This window comes from Triturus cristatus, chromosome 5_2 (genome assembly GCF_964204655.1).
Source record: "Triturus cristatus chromosome 5_2, aTriCri1.1, whole genome shotgun sequence".
Lineage (NCBI taxonomy): Eukaryota > Metazoa > Chordata > Amphibia > Caudata > Salamandridae > Triturus > Triturus cristatus.
The window spans coordinates 478,638,869-478,660,169 of NC_140588.1; the positions used below are offsets into that span (position 1 = coordinate 478,638,869).

Here is a 21,301-nt window from a genome sequence, read left to right on the forward strand (position 1 = left end):
GTAGAGTAAAGGCCAGGAATGCTTGGATGCAGGTAGATATAGGAATTTGGATAACTATAGAAATCGAGAAGGGGGTAAACCTTAAAATGTTTCACCCTTTTGATCCAGCAATGCCATGAATAACATTTTCACAAATGCCTTTAGACTTACCATTTATCCAAAATAGGTAATCTGTTAATCAAGAGCTCTGGAGAATGATGGACTGAAACCAAGATTATAACTGACGGCTTGTTAGATACTTTGATTTAAAAGAGGAATGAAAAATGGCTTGACCCATGGGCAGCCACTTCCAAGGAACAGACTATCGCCCACATTAACGCTAATTGTGTTGCACTGCTTATCCTTGAGCTCCAACCATCTGCCTCTGATAGAACCAATTCCATATAATAAGCTTTCTTCATTCCATCACCGTCCCAGTTCCTGCAAAAGCCCAAGTCGTCCAGACTATCCTCCCATAAAATTGAAAGATGTTAATGGCAGCTATATTAATGAGGTTGATTTAGTCGTCAATATTCCCCCCTCCACCTTGAACCACCCCTTCTGACTCTGTCTTGTACCTACCCAGCTCACACTCATAACATAATTCATGGACGTTACTAGAAATAACCGCAATCCTTATGATCGTGGTTTGAGTCTTGGTGGTAGTGCTGGCCAATTTGATGAGGAGGATATATTACTTTTGCTCAACCCCCACATTCTTTTGTATAGTAGCCTGGGTAAAAAAGTTTACAAAATTTGTGATCCGGGTGGGGCGCAGACTTCTGCATAAACACTTTTGGGGAATCTGGTGATTAAACCTTACATTCCTTAGAAAATCATGCAGCGGTGGTTTGGAGGGGGGATGGTCATCTCTAAAGAAATGTCTTGTTTCAGTCCAACGCCTGTTATGGTAGCTTCACCACTGATTTATTATTATTTTTTAATTAAAAATCAAAGGAAGCAGTGACGAGTACAGAATGCATCTATTTGATTTGTGAAAGTGTTGCTTAGTCACTGCTTTTTAAGAAGTCTTTATTGGCTTGCAGTTAGGACCAGATTCACATTTAAGGCACAGCGTACAGTGATCAAATTCTTCTGGTAACTAAGGGCCTGATTATGAGTTTGGAGGCCCTGGAGTGAGCCGCCACACCAATGACTGGCTCCGGGACTGCCAAATTCGACCACCGGCCATCCACCAGATTGTGAGTAATCTCGCGGTCTGCAGGAGGTCCTTTGGCGTTCCCACAGCGGTGCCTATTAAAAAGGCACAGCAATGGGAACACCAAAGCCCATTCCTGCATGGCATGGACTGCAAAGTCAATGCCGTGCACGCACTGGGGTACAGCACACAGGGGTGCACAAAATGTGCCCCTCTTCATGCAATCTATGGCCCTGAGGCAACAGCGGGCCCTGTAGGCCCCCCCTTTGTTTCCTCTCCACCACAGTTTTCATAGCAGGCTCACTACCATGAAAATCGCAGGGGAGAGGAAACTTGTAATATGCTTGGTGGTGCCGCAGCGACACCGCCAAGAATATTGCGTCCTCAAGACCGCCACAACACTGCCATGGATCTCTGATCCCATGGCGGTCCGACTGCCCAACTTGTAATAGGACATTTGAATCCCCGGTGCAGCGGTACTGGCACTGCCACCGTGACTACAACAGTCCATTGGGCAGTCGTAGTCGTAATTAGGCCCTAAGCCTCCTGGAGTATGGTGGGAATTGTTTTTAGTTCTCCTTATTTCGAGGTCTGTGGTACTCTGAGATTGCAGATTTGCAGTTCTGCATCCTACATGTGGAATACAATGCCATGAGCTATGCCACTTATTGACCATGCAAAACAGTGGAAATACATTTCTTTAAATGTATCCAGCTGTAGGTAGATTACCACACTGTTTGCTCACCCTTTTTTGATGTTGCAACTATAGATGGAAATTAGATACATTATTCTACGTCTGTTTTGATCTCTCCTGTATTGCTATAGAATTGTTTGCTGTAGTTTACCGAATACATTTTTGTTACTAGGTTTGCTTTTAATTGGATTGCCTTTTCTACTTAATCTACTGTATGAGATGAAGGATAATGTTTGTGCTGTACTGTTATCAATAAACGCATTTCTTCTCTCTTGTACTTCACTATGTTTTTTATCTCTTTAACTAATAACTACACAATGGTGCCTGTATTTCTACCTCTAAATGATTGGTTTCGTATTCCTTTGGTGGGCCCTACTAAAATCTCTAATAGCCACCTAGTCTCCTCTTCCCATTCATCGGACGTATTCAAGAGCCCTTTGTTTGGCAAGTTCTCCCTCAACCATTGCACAAATAATCTTTATCACCCTTGCAGTCAAACCTTCACTGACTACACTCAACTGAGACTCCTGTCACCAATGTCTGTCTTTCTTAGAACAGTCCACCTATACCATCTGTGCTCCACTTTCCTTGTCCTAGAGCTCTCCTCTGTTTTTAAAACAGTCAACCACAACATCCTATTTTCAACCTGTCTGTGGTTGAACACTCTCTAGGTTCACTATGTGCCTCTGTGATTAGTCCTACTTCGTATCTTAATGGCCAGACTACTTCACTCCCTACCCGTGGAGTTTCTAGCAAGTTTGAGATGGGGCTCTTCCTCACGTACCCTTCTTGATATACCCCAGCATTGTAGGCGACACCATCTCCCCATTCCGGTTTGACTCCAACCTGTATGTTTATGACCCCTGCATTTTCTTTAAATTACCCCTCCCTGTTATACCCATCAAAATTGGATGGCGGACTCTCACTGAGTTTTACAACACTTGTATCAATTTGGAATTATCCATAGCCACAGACTCGCCTCACTGCCCTGTTCTTTCTCTTTCCCTATGCATGGCTCTTGGGGGATCTTTAAAGCCAGATTTCCATATGATCCTCTAATGTCTTATTCCTTTTAGCACCTCTTCATTAACGAAGAGATCTGGTCCACCTATTTTCACATTGCTGAGACTTCTTGTGTTCCCACAGGATTCTTCAATCCTCAGCCAGAACGTTCTCAGTTCTGCCACATGGACTCGGTATAAATGACCACACAAGGGTGTATAAGACGTTTTGGTTTATTGGTCATCTAGAACTGCCAAAATGGTGTGATTGAAATGATCATAACAGTTGTGTTTTTAGTGTTTGGTATCATGTAATCCAACCCTATGTACTCTGAGAAACTTAAGAAAATATGGATTTGCCGAAAAGCCATCTTTGTCAAAAAACTGCTAATTGTCCAGTCCCTTATCTTACAAAAAATCAGTATGCCAATGCTATTCCATAAAACAACATGATTAGAAGGCAATTCAAGGATGGGTCTCCCTCATTCAGGTTTCAGACCCTGTTATACTTGGTATCTTTTGGTGTGTTTCCCCTGGGTTTTTCCTTTCTGCCCTCCCGGTTTTTACTCTGTTTTTGCTCGTGTAACGTTTCCGTGCACTTTTCGCACAGCTGATCAGTGGTAAAGTGCTGGTGACCCTGTAGTAAATTGTGTTATGATTGGATGTTTGACATACTTGTCAGTCCCCAGTAAAGGGCACTGCGGGTGCCGGGGCTTGTGAGTCAACCGCTACTCGCTGGCCTTAAGCACGGATTGTGCCACCCACGTACGTAGCCCGAAAAAGGTATAAGTGAATGAAGTTTGGTATGCCTGAATTCAGCATCTAAAGACGCAGCCTTTAGCGAGGGTGCCCTTTTCATTCTGAGTTCATAAAGGCCACTTTTAGAAAGTGGGTATTTTGCTCGGTCATCCCGTGCGCCGCTGCTGGAATGTGGATCTGGCCGGACACAGACACCCTCTGCATGGAAGATCAAAGGATTTCTGTGTACAAATACTGGGGCCCAGACCCCTGAACTTTAGAACTCATCTGGATCAAGAAGACTGCCAAGAAGAAGAGCCGGAGAAACTGTTAAAAGGAACGACTGCTTTGCTGCGTGCTTTGCTGGGCTGACCTGCAGTGGCTGCTTCTGTCTTGGGCAGTGAAAGGTCTGGAGTGAAATTTCTGCAACCGAATTGGTGAGACTCTCCAAGGGCTTGAGGTAGAGCTTGCACCCTGTTCACGAAGTCTCAGGACCAGCAAAGACTTCAGGTTCTTCGACCCGCAGCACTGGGGGCTGTGTGTTTTGTGCTGCAACCCGAAGAAAACCGCTCAACGACGTCTACAACGACCCTGCCGACCCCATGTCCTGAAGGCACCGCTGAGGGCAACGCCGCACCGCAACCTTGGTCTCACTGACGACGCCAGCTGATGCTATCACCGAGCCGCTGCTTGCACCGCGACCTGTGGGCACCGCACTCCGCACCGTCTTGCTTCACGCCAAAGCTTTGGCATGGCAGAGGCCAATGCCGCAACGCCGCACCGCAACCCTGGTCTCACAGACGACACCTGCTGATGCCATCACTCAGCCGCTGCTCGCACTGCACCCTGTGTGCCACACACTCTGCACTGCCTCGCTACACGACAACGTTGTGGCCTTCCTGACGCCGCCACTTCCTGCCAAAATCGACGCCGCTGCTTGCACCGTGGTTTGGGGCACCGCTCGTAAGTTACACGACGCACCGCCCTCATCCCACACCACAGCCTTGGCCCTCAAACACCGGTGTCATCGACCCCAGGTTGTCCGCCGATGACAGCGCTTCAGCAACGACAACGTGACCCGCTAGCTCCGTGACGAGCACCGCCTCCATCTCGCATCGCGACCCTGGTCTCACCGACGACGCCATCTGACGCCGCCACCAAGCCACTGCTCGAACCACAACCTGGGGGCACCGCACGGTGCACCGCTGCGCTTTGCACTGCAGCACCCGACGCCTGTTGGCGTCCGCGCTCCTGATCCCATCAGAACGGAGCTCGACCTGCAACTCGAGTGACTTCAAGGGCCCCATCGCACTCCATCTCTGAAAGGTACTGTTCGCGGGTCTTCCCGACACCGTAGCTGGCCTGCGACCCGCGGTTAGCCAGAACTGTTTTTGGATTTGTGTGTTCACAACGCCGTGGTAGCCCGGACGGAGCTAGCCACACAAGGAACTCTTTTTAACCAACGTATTTTTGAACTGTGAACCTCTAAGTATAGCATTGTGGATTTTTACCGTTTTTGGTCTTATGTTAATTATATAAAAATATTGGATATTTTTCTAAACTGGTGTGGTGTCCTCTTGTAGTGCATACACTGTATTACTGTAGGTTACGTGCACTGCCTCTAAGATGAGCCTGGCTGCTCGTGCCAAGCTACCAAGGGGGTGAGCAGGGGTTATTTTAGACTTGTAACTCCCTTATCCTCACTAGAGTGGTGTTTTTTGCCTGGCTTGGGCCCGCGCCCTAGTATACTAAAAATACCATTTCTAACAGACCCATTCAGACTTGTACAGCAGTGCACATGGTGATAAATAACAAATGGATGGGAAATTTTCTTTCATGTCAGGTCTGTTGCAATCAGTCAAGAGCTGTATTCACTCACTCAGTTTTCCTCTTTCCTTTTAGGAAGGTGGTGGAAGCAAGTACTAGGACTCCCTGAAAGAAACATCAAGAACAGCTAACACAGCCTATTCGGAGTGAGTCAGGACTGATGTGCACGAGTTTCGCCTCTTCTCTGGGTTGTAGCAGCTAAGGAGCAGAATGCCTGGACCTTGAGGTAGAGTGATGCATGCAATCTATTTTAGTGGGCATGCTGATGGGAAATGTGTGTCTGCATCTGTGTGGATGTAAATGGGAAAGTCTGTGAATATGTGTGCATTATCAAAGCAGGAATGGACTGGTCAAATGGGACTCAAAGTATTTTGGCGCAATAAAGAATAGTGGGATAATTTCAGGGGTGGATGGGCTGAATTCCTCTGCCTATCCAGCCTTGACAATAGCCCTGAGTGAGCAGCACACAATTATCGCATACGTACATTCGTGACTTCCTGCTGCTGAGAAGAAAATGCATAGTATGGCTTTTATGTCAGACCGCGATAGTTTGGACCATTTTCAGAGTTTTTGTTTAAAACAGATAGTAAAAACTCTGGCATTTAGGTAATATATATGAAAATATGTGCTAGAATTGAATATTTTGGTCCTTTTTTTAAATAGACCCTGTATGTAGTCGAGCACGCGGAAAATCTTGCTCACTTAGTGTGATGTGGGGCTGCTACTAAAATATAACCTGGCATTGGAGTTAAAACTAGCTTTGGACTTTTCATGAGAATAGAGTCATATTATTTGCTCAGATCATTATTTGATTTATACAGAATCTGGATTTCTTTTATATCTGGACAGGCCTAGGATGTCTAATCAACGTTTTTACTTCCAAAAATGTGTGTTCTTGCAACATTACTTTCGTGCATCTTACTCCTAAACTCATTAACAATTATTGTGTTACACAACATCTGTCTAGCTAGTCGTGAACGAAAGCAAAAAAATACAATTAAAAACAGGAACTTGCTTTAGCTACCAGACATAGCTGGAGTCCATTAATCTGGGCCATATGATGGTTCTGTTTGTTTACCAAGAAAAGGCACAAGCTTCAACTGATGCTAGGTTTCTTGTCCCTGAAGCTGTTTGTCCACTGGACAATGGAAGCACCATTGAGGGAAAAGGCTTCAACTCTCGGAACACTTGTCTGGCAGAGCTGGCCTGTTCATATTATGAACCTCATGTGAAGCCTTTTCTCCAGGTCTTGCGACCGTCCGTGGAAAACAGGCAATATCTGCCCGATATTGTCGTTGCCGCTGTGTTCTGGAGCCTATGGCATTATTGTACTGCAAATGGATGGCCAAGACTCCCTTTGCATGCCGAACAATGTCGGGATCGCACTACTGAAGGGTAAAATGCGTTCTCTAGGACTAAATTGTTTGTTTAGAAATCAGAAACCGCTGGACTCTGTTTTACAAGGAAGATCCCAGCCTACAAATACGAGTCACTTTAGTGGAGGAGTGACCCTTGGGTCAGAGCGTCCGACCTTGGCACTGGGGCGCCGGGTTCGAGGCCTGGCTCTGGTTCAACATGCTGTGAACAGGGAAAATGGCTTAATTATCGCTTCGTTCCCCCCCTCCTCTCCCCCCCCCACCAAAAAAAGGGGGTATTGTAATCTGGTGCAGCGCTCTGATGTCCTTGTGCTAGGCCAAGTTTGCGCTACATATAACTGCATAAAAAAAAAAAAAAAGCTTTTTAACTGTGCTGTTTGGATTGGTGGAGGGGGTCCCTGAATGAAAGAGACGCGAGTAGGCGCGTGAACTTGTGCCCTTTTACAGCGCAGAAGGAATCGTGGGTTGTGAGAAACTTCGCCGCAGGCCGATCTCTGTACCCTTTTAACAGGTGCTTCAAAGGCACCGAAGGAGGGGAAACGGGAGCTGGCATGAGGGGGAGGGTGGGGGTTCACAGCAGTAGCAGGAAAGACCACTGCACCCCACGGGGAGAAGGGGTGAAAATTATGGGTGGGCGTCGGAGCCAGTGGAGAAGCACACCGAGTCTTGGCTGGAGCAGGGGCCCCGCACGAGCCAGGAAGCATGAAAACAAACAAAAGTACGAAAGGGTTTCAACTAAGCGTGTGACTGAGCGGAGGGGGAAGTGGAACACTGAGCCGAAGCCGCATTTCTGCAGATGCTGACAGTTCTCTGCGACGCCCTCCAAGCGCTGTAGACATTTGACAGTTGTAAACTTCGTCAGTAACTTGGCAACTCGAGAGAAAGTGAGTCAGGGGATGCGCTAGTTGGCTTCCTTTCAGCAACATGACGTGTTGGAAGGAGATTCTGTATTAAGTGCAAAGAGCAAGTTTCTTTTGAAAGGCAGCTGAAGTGCGATAGTAGTTTTTATGAGATGCTCAAACATAAAAAACCTCCCGGCAGACTGGAGCGTGCTGTACAACCACGGCCACGCGCTCTAACGCTGCACCGGAAGTCTGCAGGGGGGCACGCTGCCTGGGTCCGAGTTCTTGTCCTGGACTTAAATGCACACTTCCGTTCATTAGTATCGCTTGTTGAAGCGAGTTGTAATAAACGTTTCCCCTTAATGGGAGCAGGCAAACTGAGGATTAGCTATCGCACATCTGTGGCGATAGCATTCACATCTTGGTTCACCATTAAAAAACAAGCATTTGCAATGCAATAGGTCTCGCAACTGCGAGATTTGGAGCTATTGGTATTGTAAATGACAATGCCTTTAATTTATTCACAAGCATCAGACATCCACAAGCATCAGACATCAGGCATAAGACACCCACAAGCATCAGACATCAGTCATGAGACATCAGGCATCAGACATCCACAAGCATCAGACATCAGTCATCAGGCATCAGACATCCACAAGCATCAGGAATCAGACATCCACAAGCATCAGGCATCAAACATCAGGCATCAGACATCCACAAGCATCAAACATCAGGCATCAGACCTCCACAAGCATCAGACATCAGGCATAAGACATCCACAAGCATCAGACATCAGTCATCAGACATCAGTCATCAGACATCAGACATCAGGCATCAGACATCCACAAGTATCAGACATCTACAAGCATTAGACATTAGACATTAGGCATCAGGCATCAGGCATCAGGCATCAGACATCAGACATCAGACATCAGGCATCAGACATCAGGCATCAGGCATCAGGCATCAGGCATTAGGCATCAGACATCCACAAGCATCAAACATCAGGCATCAGACCTCCACAAGCATCAGACATCAGGCATAAGACATCCACAAGCATCAGACATCAGTCATGAGACATCAGGCATCCACAAGCATCAGACATCAGTCATCAGACATCCACAAGCATTAGACATTAGACATTAGACATTAGGCATCAGACATCAGACATTAGACATCAGACATTAGACATTAGACATTAGGCATTAGGCATTAGGCATTAGGCATTAGGCATTAGACATTAGGCATTAGGCATCAGGCATCAGGCATCAGACATCCACAAGCATCAGGTATCAGACATCATGCGTCAGACATCATGCGTCAGACATCCACAGGCATCAGACATCAGAAATCCGTTATAAAGGTCTGAAAGATACTTCATATCGACACACTTATGCTTACTGAAGATTCACTGTGTGTTGTGTGAGACCTGGTAGAAAATGAACTGAAGAATACACCTGTAACTGGGCCTAGGCTAATATTCAATCTATTGTGTACTGTCAGTAAGTTAAGGCAGAGTGGAACATTTAAGTCACATCTTTGGCAGTCTGCCACAACTGGCCAGGAACAATTCAAAGAGAGAGGAGGTGAAGCCGACGGGAACTCAACACCCAGCTTCTGCAGCAGACCTAAACTTTTTTAATCCATGCCGGGAGATAGCGAGCTGCCCGCCCAGGGTCGAAGTTTGTTAAGAGGTGGAGCCAGGGGTACGCTTTGTGAGTTCTTTCGAGCCTTCAATAAGTGATGCAATTGATTAATTCAATGGTTTTCACTGCTTGACCTCAGAAGGATAAAAGTCAGAGTCGTCAGAGCTGGTAACAGAGATTTGAGGAGTCACATTGGTATAACGTAGGAGTGGGAAGTAAGCACGCACCACCTCTCTTGGTGCACGCCTTCCCCAAGCGCTTTTAAAATGTTTGAGCTCGGCTGGCATGCGGTAGAGAGATTTCTTGCCAGCCTATCACGTCCGACAAGCCGTCCGGGCTGGGGCAAGCAGCCATGAGTCAGGCTTTCCTGAATGGCAGGAGTGTATCTGGGCCTTCATGCTGTGGAGAGTGGTTAATGGTGACACCAGACACTGGGCTTGAATGCACGTAGCTGAGAGAATGAGGGGGTTGCGATACAGGGGTGGGGTGTTACACACAACTCAAGAACGCCCCTGATGCCCACAAGTTTATCTGACGTGTCAGGGAAAATCTGACTCTAGGCTCAACCAAAAACACTGTATGCATACTCCCTACTTGGAGCAACACTATTGCATTACATTGTAAAAGGTAAAAGTTTAGCTTAAACTAGTGAGTGCCAATACATAGCGCACAGTAACGTCACACAGACTTATAATAATCACATACTACTATAACAGTACGCATAACTTCACCATCCCTAATGTGTTTTGTTACAACACGCTACTCGACTACAATATTACATCAAGAAATGTATGTCGATAGGACGCACACGCTCCTTCACTGACAGTCACACGAAGAGAACTTAATATAAGCATGGTATTTGAAATAGTATAGATGCACACCCCTCAGTAATCTACCGGCATTGGGCAGCTCCAACAGTGTTCAACGTATAAAAGTAAACTAGTCGTAGAGCCCGGGCAGCAGTCGTTCCTCATGTTAAGGGCACAGCACCATGCCCCCTTTAGCAACTACACCGCTGACTTGAATGTTTAAAGGTGCGCATATTGTCGCGTACGGGTCAGCCATGGAAAAGGCATTGCAAACAAACTAAACGCAGATGTCTGCAGGCCATCCCATCTGCTATTAGCTGCAACCGCCTCAAAGCAAACCCCCCAAAAAGGGCTAGGCTCAAAGTTGGCTCAGCAGTTCCGATAAACAAAAGAGCATAAAAAACAAGTACAATAGAAAACGTAAATCAAAACCCTTAGCGTGCGTGGTGCTGGTGAACTTTGAAGCTGTTATTCATGGCTAGGGTCTTAAGGGGCTCGATGTGGAGGCTGAACAATGCGTCGCCACCACAGAACAAGAAACACTAATCAGAGCAGGGACTCTGCTCTGTACGTTCACGGCAAGACACTGAGCCTTAGGAGAAAGGAAGCCCTTGTATGTTTCTTACCAGGGGTGTACTTGAGCACCATGGACTGTGTGCGGGGGGAGGCGCCCAAGGCGGCCGTTGGTAGCTAGATGCGGCTGGGCAAGGCCGGGAGGGACGCCAGCCCTGCTCCCGATGTGTGCTCAGCAGCAGTGCCCTCAGAGAGAGGGTATGGAGGGCAAAGGATACCTTTGTTGGTGAAGGGAGACATAGGAGCAGCGATAGCACCGGAGCAGCCCTAGCGCCAAGCCTCTATCTCGTCCCCATAATAACAGCAAACTCAAATCAGACGTGCACATTCCCAGCGTCTCGTGAGTGATGTGCGCGTGCTGAATGTAAAAAAAACAGCGATCTGGGAGGGGTGGTGGGGCGGCAAACACGCACAGGGAGACCAGCGCAATATAAATTACATAAACAGCGTCCTGCGAGTGGTGTGCCCGCGCTGGCACAGTCATACTTTATCTCTCTGTCTATCCGCCTGCCTGCCTGTCGGTCCTGTGTGCCTGTCGTCTGGGCGGCCGCCTCTGGAAGAGTCGGCTGTAGGGTCGGTGGATGCGCCTTTCTCTTTCTTGGTTGGTTGGTCTATTTCCATACATAAGTACTATGCAGCTAGTTTGTCCATAAAATAGATGTCTGTATGTTTATAAGGCTGCATGAACACATTGTATAGGTATATGTCATATACATAGTTGTTTCCGTTTAGCTCCTCCCTGGCTTGGGGCCGTTTTGTGCGGTGTGCTGCTCTGTGAGGCGCTGTCTGTGTCGACGGGAGTGTGGGGAGAGGCCACGTGGGTACGAACGTGCGTGAGGCACAATGGCTGTGTGCGTATAATAAACGTGTGTATTTGTAACAGAGCGGGTCTGTCGTCTTTGCATGTTTCTTTCTTTTCACACACTGTGTGTGTCGGTGGGCAGCGCACATTACATGTTTTTCAACAACAAGTACATGGACCAGAAGCGGAGGGGCTCTGGTGAGAGTTGGGGTCAGAGGCTTGCGGATTAAGGAGGGGGGGGGGCGGGAGATGGGGGGTGGGGGCACCCCATCCACTGCTGAGCAGAGCCCAATCACAGCGAGATACAGGTAGTGCGCTGCACTTTGAGAATCTGGTGGTGTGAAAGGGGGAGGGGGTTCTGTCTGTACCTTATTCACCTGTGTACAGAAAGAGAAAAGTCTGGCTTAAACAGAACCAATGCATCACCGCTGCTATGTGTCACAAAGACTTGCATCTCCTCTGCAGTCCTCGGAACTCACTGATGCTGGGAACAAAGAGATTGTAATCTTTACTGCCGATCTTTACTGCCGTGCGGCCCCCGAAAGTGAAAGCAAACAAGTGCTTTCAGGCCTCCAAATGGTGCGCGTGCCCGGCCGATGCACATGCACTGTATTTGGAGGCCTGAAAAGCCACTGTTTGCACTTCCAAAACTCGCTTACTATAAGTCTCGCCAGAGCAGCGCTAAAGCGCTGTATCAGGCGAGACCTAACTAGCACTGGCAAAGCCAATAGGCCTGGGTTTAATGTACCAATCCATGCAGCATCACAGGATGGAGCCAGCAGGAGAAGATGGAGCAGTAACTTGGCGCATTCAGTTAAGTGCAAACACTTGTGTGGAGGTGAAAGGATATATACAAACAGCCAATAGCATATGTTGAGCGAGGAATACTCCACCAGTCTGATCCAATATGTGATTGAAAAAGTCTGAAGCCAGTGGCTGAAAGAGCCTGGTCGAAGAAAGCCAATGGTTGAAAGGGGGTGGACACATAGCCCACTCTATGTATATTGTTAGCAGTACGCCTGTTTGACAGCTGTGCTGCCAAAATCCAGTGTTGTTCGTGCAGAACTTGCATATTGCAGAACGACGATTACCAGATGCCTGAAAACGATCTGCTTTTGCTAGTATGTCCTATTCTGTGTTCTTCCTTATTTTTGCAAGGCGCATGGAGTTTCTGCAGCTTGGAGTCCAAATATTGACTGCTGGCTTAAACTAGGTGCTGCATGTGTTGATGGGACGGAGGGTGGGAGATAGTGTCTCCAAAAAGGTATTGTAGTAACCTTGCAAATCTGTGTTCAGGGTTATTGTGATTTCTGTACAACTCTAGTAATTATATGAGATCCACATCACCACCCCATTGGTCTTCCTTCACATCACAATGCTCTCTTCGAGTTTAACTTCTACCCCCTTCAGTTTTGTGGTGTTATTTTGGGGAAATACTATGCTCCTTCGGTGATTACATTACTCAATAGCTGTAGTTCAAAAAACTTTACTATTTGGATAAAAATAAGGTTAAAATAACTTGTATGTGAAAGTTGCTTACCATTGACACTTCTGTTATTAGATGTTTCAGGGGTTGTGGCCAAACTAGACTGCAGGGATAGTGCTTGTTCATTGTGGAATTTCCTCCCACCCAGTCTAATCTGTACAATACCCACTGCTTTGACTGGGCATTTTACTCATGATTGTTTGTCCACAACTTTCATTGGGCCAAAGAGGAGCGCAGCACAGACCACACACAAGGCTTGTTAAGTGTGAAAAAGGCCGCTTTATTGAAGACAGGTGCACCTTACAACAAATATCCTTGGCCTGTGCCGTACAAAACTAAACCTCACTAAATATTTTCTTCCAGCTTTACCCCCCACCCCAACCCTAAAGTTTTCCCCTTTGCAACCATTTATAAACCCCCAACTCTGTCATCCCTGCTGACCCATTAAACTTGTAACCTCTTACCACTTCCTAAAATAACTATCTAAGTAAACTTTCCTATGCTACTCCCCCTTCCTGCCTGCTCTCTAGTGACTTTTCCCAACCAATAAACTTAAACTGTAAACAATCTAACAACTATAACCACGAAAAAACGCCACTCAGAAAAGACTCTCCAACTCAGACTTTTCTGACCCCCCCCCCCCCCCAACCTAGGGTCCAGGCTGCTTCGGATACCGTCTAATGTTCAAAGCTCTGTCTAAAACCTCCTTGATCTGTAAGATGTATAACTCCAAACCAAAACTCGACAAATGAACCCCATCCTCTCTGAAAAAATTTAGCGCAGCATACCTAAGCTCCGGATGCTCTACTCTTCCAATGCCCTCCTTGTCATAAAAGCTTCCCATGTACCGGGTAATCTTCCTCCTGGCCTTATCTATTGCTGCTGGCCACTCCTCCCCCCTCCAATGCCTCCTTGGGATAAATTCAGACCAGATGACATAGCACCCTGACCATTGCTGTTCTATCTCAAGCACAGCCCTCTTCATTTGTTTCAGCAGTGACAAACCTTTATACAAAACCAGGTCATTCTCCCCCAAATGAATAATCAAAACGTCAGGACAAATGCTGCCTCGCACCATCCTGTTTAAAGCGGGAAACAACTCGTGCCACCTCATGCCCCCCATTCCTTGCCATGAACAATGGAACAACGTGTCGTCCAGACCCAAATTCACACCTTTCCCTTTTGACCGCTCATAACGCTCTGCCTATTTAACAAAAGAATGTCCCAAAATCCATATGGACAATTCCGCCCCAGCAGGCCCCACCACTGCACCTGAAAAGACACATATGAGACAAGAAAAATGCACAAAAACTACGCTTCCCCCTCCCCCAAGCCGCGCAGCTGAATGTATGTCTTAAAGCAGTCCGACTTCCAGCGACGCAAATTAATAATCTCGTCCTTCCCCCCCCATCCCAGCTTCGCTGCGTCTGTCGTAGCCTCTATGCGAAAAGAAAGTGTCCCAAACTGTCCAGGCGCTTTCCCCAAAAATAGAAGAGCTTGCCTAATGATCCATAACAGCTGCGCCGCCGTCACCCGGCCGCCCGCCTTCCTGTTGAACACTTCCCTGTCACCTGAATCCAGACCCTTGGACACTGTCCTTCCCCAAAATACTGGACATACCTGTTCATCTCTGGCAGTACTCATGACCACCCACTTCCCAACTCCCCGCTGGTCTGTTTTGTATCGATTAAGCAGCACTGCTACTCCTTCATCCCGAAGCTCCACATCGGTCCATTGCACCCCCCTGTGCCCCCTTTCCACCCAGCGATTCAGAGACCTGAAAAGCCCCAAAATACATCCATGACATTAGGGTGGAAAACAAAACCACCTCCTCCGCAATTCGGCAGATCTGCGGCAAAACCTGGATCAAGCCAGCCAAGAGCCCAAAGGACAGAGGCCTCCTCGCCCGAGGCCTTCCGCCCCTTTCCTGCGCCCAACCTTCCAGGAGGCAACTGCCCAGTTCCCCCGCCGAGGGCATATAGCCCCACCATAGTTTGCCCATGAACGAACACTATGCCCGACAACTTGCCTGGTATAGTGGCCTTCGATACACCCCTGTCCATCATGGACAATATAAACTGCACTACCTCCTCCCTTGCCCATTGCTCTGATCTTTGCTGTGCCCCACCTTCCAGAAATTCCTTCCAACCCTGTTCATATGCCCTCCGTGTGGATGCGGCCAGTGACCCTAATACCAGCTGGAAAACCCTTTGTCTCCTACGTACCACATTCCTGCTGGAACCGGCATCCTGCCTCTGTCCGCCTCCTTGACTAGACCATGCCACTGCGAACGAGACAAAGGTTCCGCAATGTCATTGTCCACTCCCGACACATGCTTGGCTTGAAACAAGATATTGTGTTCCAAACAGCTCAGCACAAAAACCCGTAACAACTTCAGCACCTGGGCCTTCCTCGCTGACTGCCTGTTCACCACTTGCACCACTGACATGTTGTCGACCTTAAAGATCACCTTCTTGTGGGCCAAGTCCCGTGCCCATACTGTCACTGCCACCACTAGTGGAAAGAGTTTTAAAAATGCTCCTCCCCTATTCTTCCAATGTTGAGGCCACTGTTCTGCGCACCACCTCCCTTGCCAGTAGAGACCAAACCCTCCTGCCCCTGCGGTGTCTGAGTAGATCGTAACATCCCACTCCCATTCCTTTGGCGGCGCCATTGGGATGCTGTTAAATTCTGCCAGAAATGTGTGCCACATGCGCAAGTCTTCTTTAGCTCCGGCTGACAGCCGCATGTGGTGATGCGGCATTGTCAAACCTGCTAGGGACATCCCCAATCTCCCGCAGAAAGTCTGTCCACCCCTCACCACCCTACATGCAAAATTCAGATGCCCTAGCAAAACCTGCACCTCCCTGACCATCACCTTCTTTTTGGCCAGTAAACCATCGATCAGTAGCAACGTGCAGTTTTTTTGTCCATCGAAAGGCGTGCCTCCATTGCCCCTGAATCCAATTCGATGCCCAGAAATGACAACACCGGACTGGGACGTGCGTCTTTTCTGGTGCCAGGGGTACTTCGAGGTAACCCATGAGCTCTTTAAAACTTGTCAGGTGCTGCTGACAGTCCGCAGAACCAGGCTGCCCCACCAGGAAGAAGTCGTCCAGGTTGTGTGTCACCGTCTCTTTACCAGATTGCCATGAGAAGATCCATTGTAAGAATGAACTAATGCGCTCAAATAATGCACAGGATATGGAACATCCCATCAGCAGTGCCTTGTCCACAAAGATGGAACCCTCAAACTGTATGCCTAGCAACTGGTAATCATCAGGGTGTACTGGCAGTAAGCAAAACGCTGATTTAATGTCACATTTCGCCATGAGGGCACCTGGCCCTACCGTGGCAACCAATTCCCTTGCCATATTCACCGAAGAATAGGTCACAGACGTCAAGTCGGCCACTATGAAGTCATTTACCGATGTCCCCTCCAGCCAGGAGAGGTGTTGGATCAGCCTGTATTGCCCTGGGTTTTTCTTTGGCACCACCTCAATCGGGGAAATGATCAGGTCTCTAATAGGGCTAACCGTGAAAGGACTTAGCATGCGTCCTTCTTGTATTTCCTTGAACAATTTGGTGCGCACTACTGCCCTGTGTGTCTCCACAGATTTCAAATTCTCCACCCACCAGGCAGCCCGAGGCCCTTCATACCCTAGCCTAAAACCCTCCCTAACACCGCGTCTCAAAAGCTCTGCTTCTTCTTTCCGTGGATAAGATGTGAACCACTGTTCCAAGCGACCCTGCCTAATGGGTGTATGAGCCTTTTCCCATATTCCCTTGTGCTCCACTGCTATCCCTACCCCCCCCGTGGGATGCTGTGTGCCCTGGTTAGGCTGCTGACCTTGCCCACTGAACCCCGGTCCATAGCATTGCACCAATGGGTGTCTGCCTGAGCACTTAGAGCATTCGTGCCTGAACTTGCAGTACTGTGTGGCACATGTGCTTTTATTAAAATCCCAGTATGCTCCCCATGTACTCCCGGTGCCACCGGCTGTGTACCCCCCCCCCCCCCCCCTCGGGTGGGGTGGTTCTGAAAGGGACGGGAAACCAGGGGAAGGCCTCTGGCCATGTATATCGGCTTCCCAAACTTCACCGCACCAATTGTTTGCTGGTATAAGTCTGTATCTATCTCTCCCCCCCCACTTCACCTCCGTATCCCAAGCCAACCATGCCCTGAACTCTTCATCATAATGGGACCACGCGTACCCCCGTACGTTACTTAGGCCCTTCTGATCACGTCCATGTATTTAAACAGTGCGACGGACCTGTCTGGGAACGTTTCGCAGTATACACTGGCGAATATCAGGATGGCTGCCGACCAATTCTCGATGGTCATGGCCACCCGTGGTCTCTTGGCAACCTCTAATTCCTCTTCTTTGGACGCTTCTTTCGCTGTAAGCTCCCTATGCAGCAGCTTCAGTATGTCCACCTATTCGCCCTTCCAAATTTTTCTCTTGGGTGGGCCCCCAATGGCTTAGTTATCCACATGTAAGGCAACTTCATCTGTTGAACGTCTTGGCTCTCTTTCACCTCCTCTGTGGTTACCCTGTCAGAACCTTTTTCTTCTGCAGCTGGGACCGTGCTTGGCCCTGCCGTTGGACCCTTCCTCCCCATCACACCACTCCAACATGTCTATGTGCCTCTTACCCATTTGACCCACTCCCAACCCTCTGTCCTGTGCTGGGGCTACCCCGCTCCTGCCTCCACTGGCACCCCCCCCTGCCGCCGGGAAGCCCCCCGTGCCCAACCCCGGTTCTCTGACCATTGCTGCCTGAGCCCCTCGGGGGTCCTCTCTAACCACCCTCACAGCTCCAGGGATCGCATAGGTCCCCACTGGGACCCCCTGTTCTGGCCGCCTGCTAGGGCCTGCCTGCCCCTCCCTCCTCCCATCCCCCTTACCGCGCTCCAACATTGATGAGGGCCCAGCAGTGCCCTCCCTATCCCTTCCCAATGCCCTTCCAGAGCTCCCCCCCTCCAGGGTACCTGACACGGGGCCCGGTGGACCCGCACCATTGCCTCTGGAGGCCCCTCCTGCTCTCTCCTCCCCCTCACCTGACAGCCCCATGCCCTTCCCCCACCTCCCCGGCAACCCTCCGCCAGTTTCAGAGGTAATGCCTGCCTCCCCTCCCCTCCACCCCCAGGCTGCTTCCGGGCGCGCCTCACTCTCAATGGGGCCTCTCCCGCCTCATGCACAAACTCAAGGCTGGGCTTGGGTGCCGCGCCCCGCCCCCTCCGCGCTGCCTTCCCACGTGATGCTGCCTTAGCAGAGCAGCCGTGCCCGCCCCCAGCAACACCATCCCGAGATTTGAGGGTCCGCGGCGGCGAGCATGCTAGCACCACCGCCGCGACCGCGCCTACCGCCTGCCGTGAAGGCCTCACCTCAGCTGCAGGACGCAGCAAATCCATGCTTCCGTGAGCAGGCGCATGGCCTCCGCCACCCTGGGGTCGTCTCCCTAGGCCGCAATCGTGAATCCGCTGGCACACGTCCACAGGAGCCTGCCCCCACGCTGACAGTATAACACTGCCTGACCACCGCGGGGACCCACAACCACCTACAAAACCACAAAATCTTTCTACCCTATCCCTATAAGGCCGGCTGTCGTGTCGCCCACCGAAAATGGTGCCTGGTGACCTAAGATGGCTGGTCTTGTAGGGCCAGCACAACTGTAGCCCAACCAGCCAAATTGGGCTATGGTGCTGCACCAATGGCCCAAAATACCCCGGGGGGTCAGGCCTCCCGATGGTCAACCCCCCCCCCCCCCACTCCCTCCTCCCCCAAAGCCCTATTGTTCTATTTGTATTCTATCTAACATTTCTGAAACCCATGACCCAGGATTTTTCTGGGCCATGAGTTGGATCAGCAGAAACAAGAATTTAGTCGATTTCAATCAGTTAAAAGTAATAACAGCCATAGAAATGTTGACATTGGCGTTGGCTTGATTACAACATTGTCAAACGTGGGTATTAAAGAGAAGTGTGGTCACATATATAAAATAAAGTCTGTTCTTAATTATGCTGATGCCCCCTTATGTGAGTGTACTTTACTTTAGAAAATAAAAACGGCACTGGTTGATGTAAACCTGGAACCCTTCTCTGAATCAGTCACGTGCATAATCCAGAAGTGCTTGCTCGATGCAGCTCTGCTCCTCTGCTCTTTGCACAGGATTCAGGTTGTATTTTAAGCCGTGGTGCATGTGCCTGTGAAGAAACGTTTCTGTCAGTGTTGCGTTCTTGATTGTTTGGGTGATTTATACCTGCTCACTTAACTCTGGATAAAATTATGCAAATGTTGGTTTTGTTTTATGAGCATGCGTTTGCTCCCTTTTTTGATGCCCAAATTATGATTTTATTTTTTTACCACCAATGGTCGTGGGTTAGCAGGTTTTTGCATATTTTATAGAGTGTTAGTTATCTCAGCTTGAATAAGGGAGCAGGTTTTACCTTAAAACCTTTTTTCTTCAAAGTGTGTTAGAATGTACCTTTTCTCTTTCTATTGTATACTATTGCAGCTCTCTGCTTATGACACAGAACTGTGTCTTCTACTCAGTAACCCTGCCTCATGGGCTGATTGTTCTTTTAGTCTAGTGGACTCCATAACCTACATTTTCACAGAAATTAACTTACGGCTGCAGTACCCTACCCTGAAATATTGATTCAGAATTTCCTCTTTGCAAACCACCCAAACGTTTTCTCTTCAGCTTTATAATTTACCCAAAGTTTCGGACAAGCCAGGGACCGAGGGGATGCTTTTTCAAACCTTGGTTCTATTTTTGACATCCAGTAATAAGATGTTACCCAGAAAACTGCTGTGAATAAACAGGTGGCTCCAAATATAGCCTGTCAAAGATCGCATCCTGCAGCTCCGAACCATAGCTAGACATGCACCATCTCATTTGAGCTATTCAGCTCTCCAGATAGAATTTTCAATTTTCAATCCCTTAGCCTTTCCATTCACTTTATTCTCGGCTTCAGTTGGTGTTAAGTTGAGAGACCCCTTTAATTTTTAGACTAAAACCAAGCAAATAAAATGTGGCCTGCCCTCCAAGCTTTGTGCTGCCTCCTAGTGAGTGAACGGTCCACAAATCTATTGTGAGAACAGGACCGGCAAAATATATACAGATCGTCAAAACGCTCCTCACCAGAAGAGGGGGTTTCTGGGCCCAGCCGTGAGGGTTGCGACCTTTTACTCCTGATGTCCCGGGGCCTGACTTACTATGGATTTTGGGTAACTTGGCCAAGTACCCCTTCTGCACTTGACTCTCAGGATATGTGTGGTCTGAGCAGCACAAGGTTCTCTCAGTTATGTGTGGCTACAGGATAATGAAAACAGGCTTACAACTCAAAATACAAGCATCAGCTGCAATAAATCATTGTCCAGACAGAAACTCACTTCTATAGGTTCAATCGCTCCTCTCATTAACAATGGTGGTTATTCCCCATTCACTATTGGTAACATCCAGTTTATGCCCCGCTAGCAGTTCGAGTCTCTAGAGTCCACTTTGACTCCAATTTATAGTCCAGAAAGTTCCAGCGCTAACTAGCAGCAAGTTCTCCCAGCCCCAAATCAGTCTTACCTGCAGGCGTAGAGTGTCTGGTGTTCTGGAGTGTGAAGGAAGTGACCCATTAATGGCCACCTGGGTCTCTATACGACCACCTATTAGCCTTCTAGCAAGTGAAGAGTCGATCAGACCGCAGAGAATATGAACAATAGTTAATTAGTAACTTACACTGCAGTGGAGCCCAATCAGACCAGCACCCATAGATGTCTGTCAAGGGGACTGGCTCCCCGAACCTTGGTAACGCATATTCATTCTTCTGACTACCCCCCAACCACACCCCCAATGGAAAGTTACTGGCCTGAGCCGTACATGAACAGAGAAAGCACAGAAGGAAGGGCTGCCACCTGCACTCTGGGTACACGTTATCACTATCTCAAGGTTGCCTTGTGGAGCCTGGCTCTTTCTGACATGGAAGCAGGGCTATGAGGGAGAATTGGTATGGCTAGACAGACCAGTATTTTCATGAGAACAGCAAAACTCAACCTTGGAGAATTAAAACATTGAAGCTGCTTTCTGCTGAGGCAGACAGAATGGTTGGACATTTAGTTTCGATCGTGATACAAAATGGCGGCTAAATATAAAATGGCGCCGTAAATGCTAACCTAAGCTTATACCGTAACTTTAACGTGTGAGTGCACACTTCGAGCTTAGTGGTTTCTGCTAACCATAGCTTTCTAAATGCTTAAATATTATAACGTGAAACAAGCCTACATGAGTACATAATTTGACAAAATCTAACAGACCCTCCTTTTAGCATTAAGAAAGCTAATTTTATTAGGCTAAAAAGGTAGGGCCTTTACA

General features: G+C 48.3%; 1 protein-coding gene across 4 annotated transcripts in view; it reads left to right on the forward strand.

Moving 5' to 3' along the window:
• The window catches only part of ELMO1 (engulfment and cell motility 1), a 1,282,006-nt gene that overhangs the window by 70,856 nt on the left and 1,189,849 nt on the right, over positions 1 to 21,301 (forward strand). For 3 of the 4 annotated variants that reach the window (XM_085607465.1, XM_085607469.1, XM_085607468.1), the window contains exon 2: positions 5,474 to 5,624. The exons of the other annotated variant lie outside the window; for it this stretch is intronic. The gene's annotated coding sequence lies outside the window, so the exon portion shown is untranslated. The remainder of the gene's footprint in view (positions 1 to 5,473; positions 5,625 to 21,301) is intronic. 4 annotated transcript variants of the gene reach the window in all.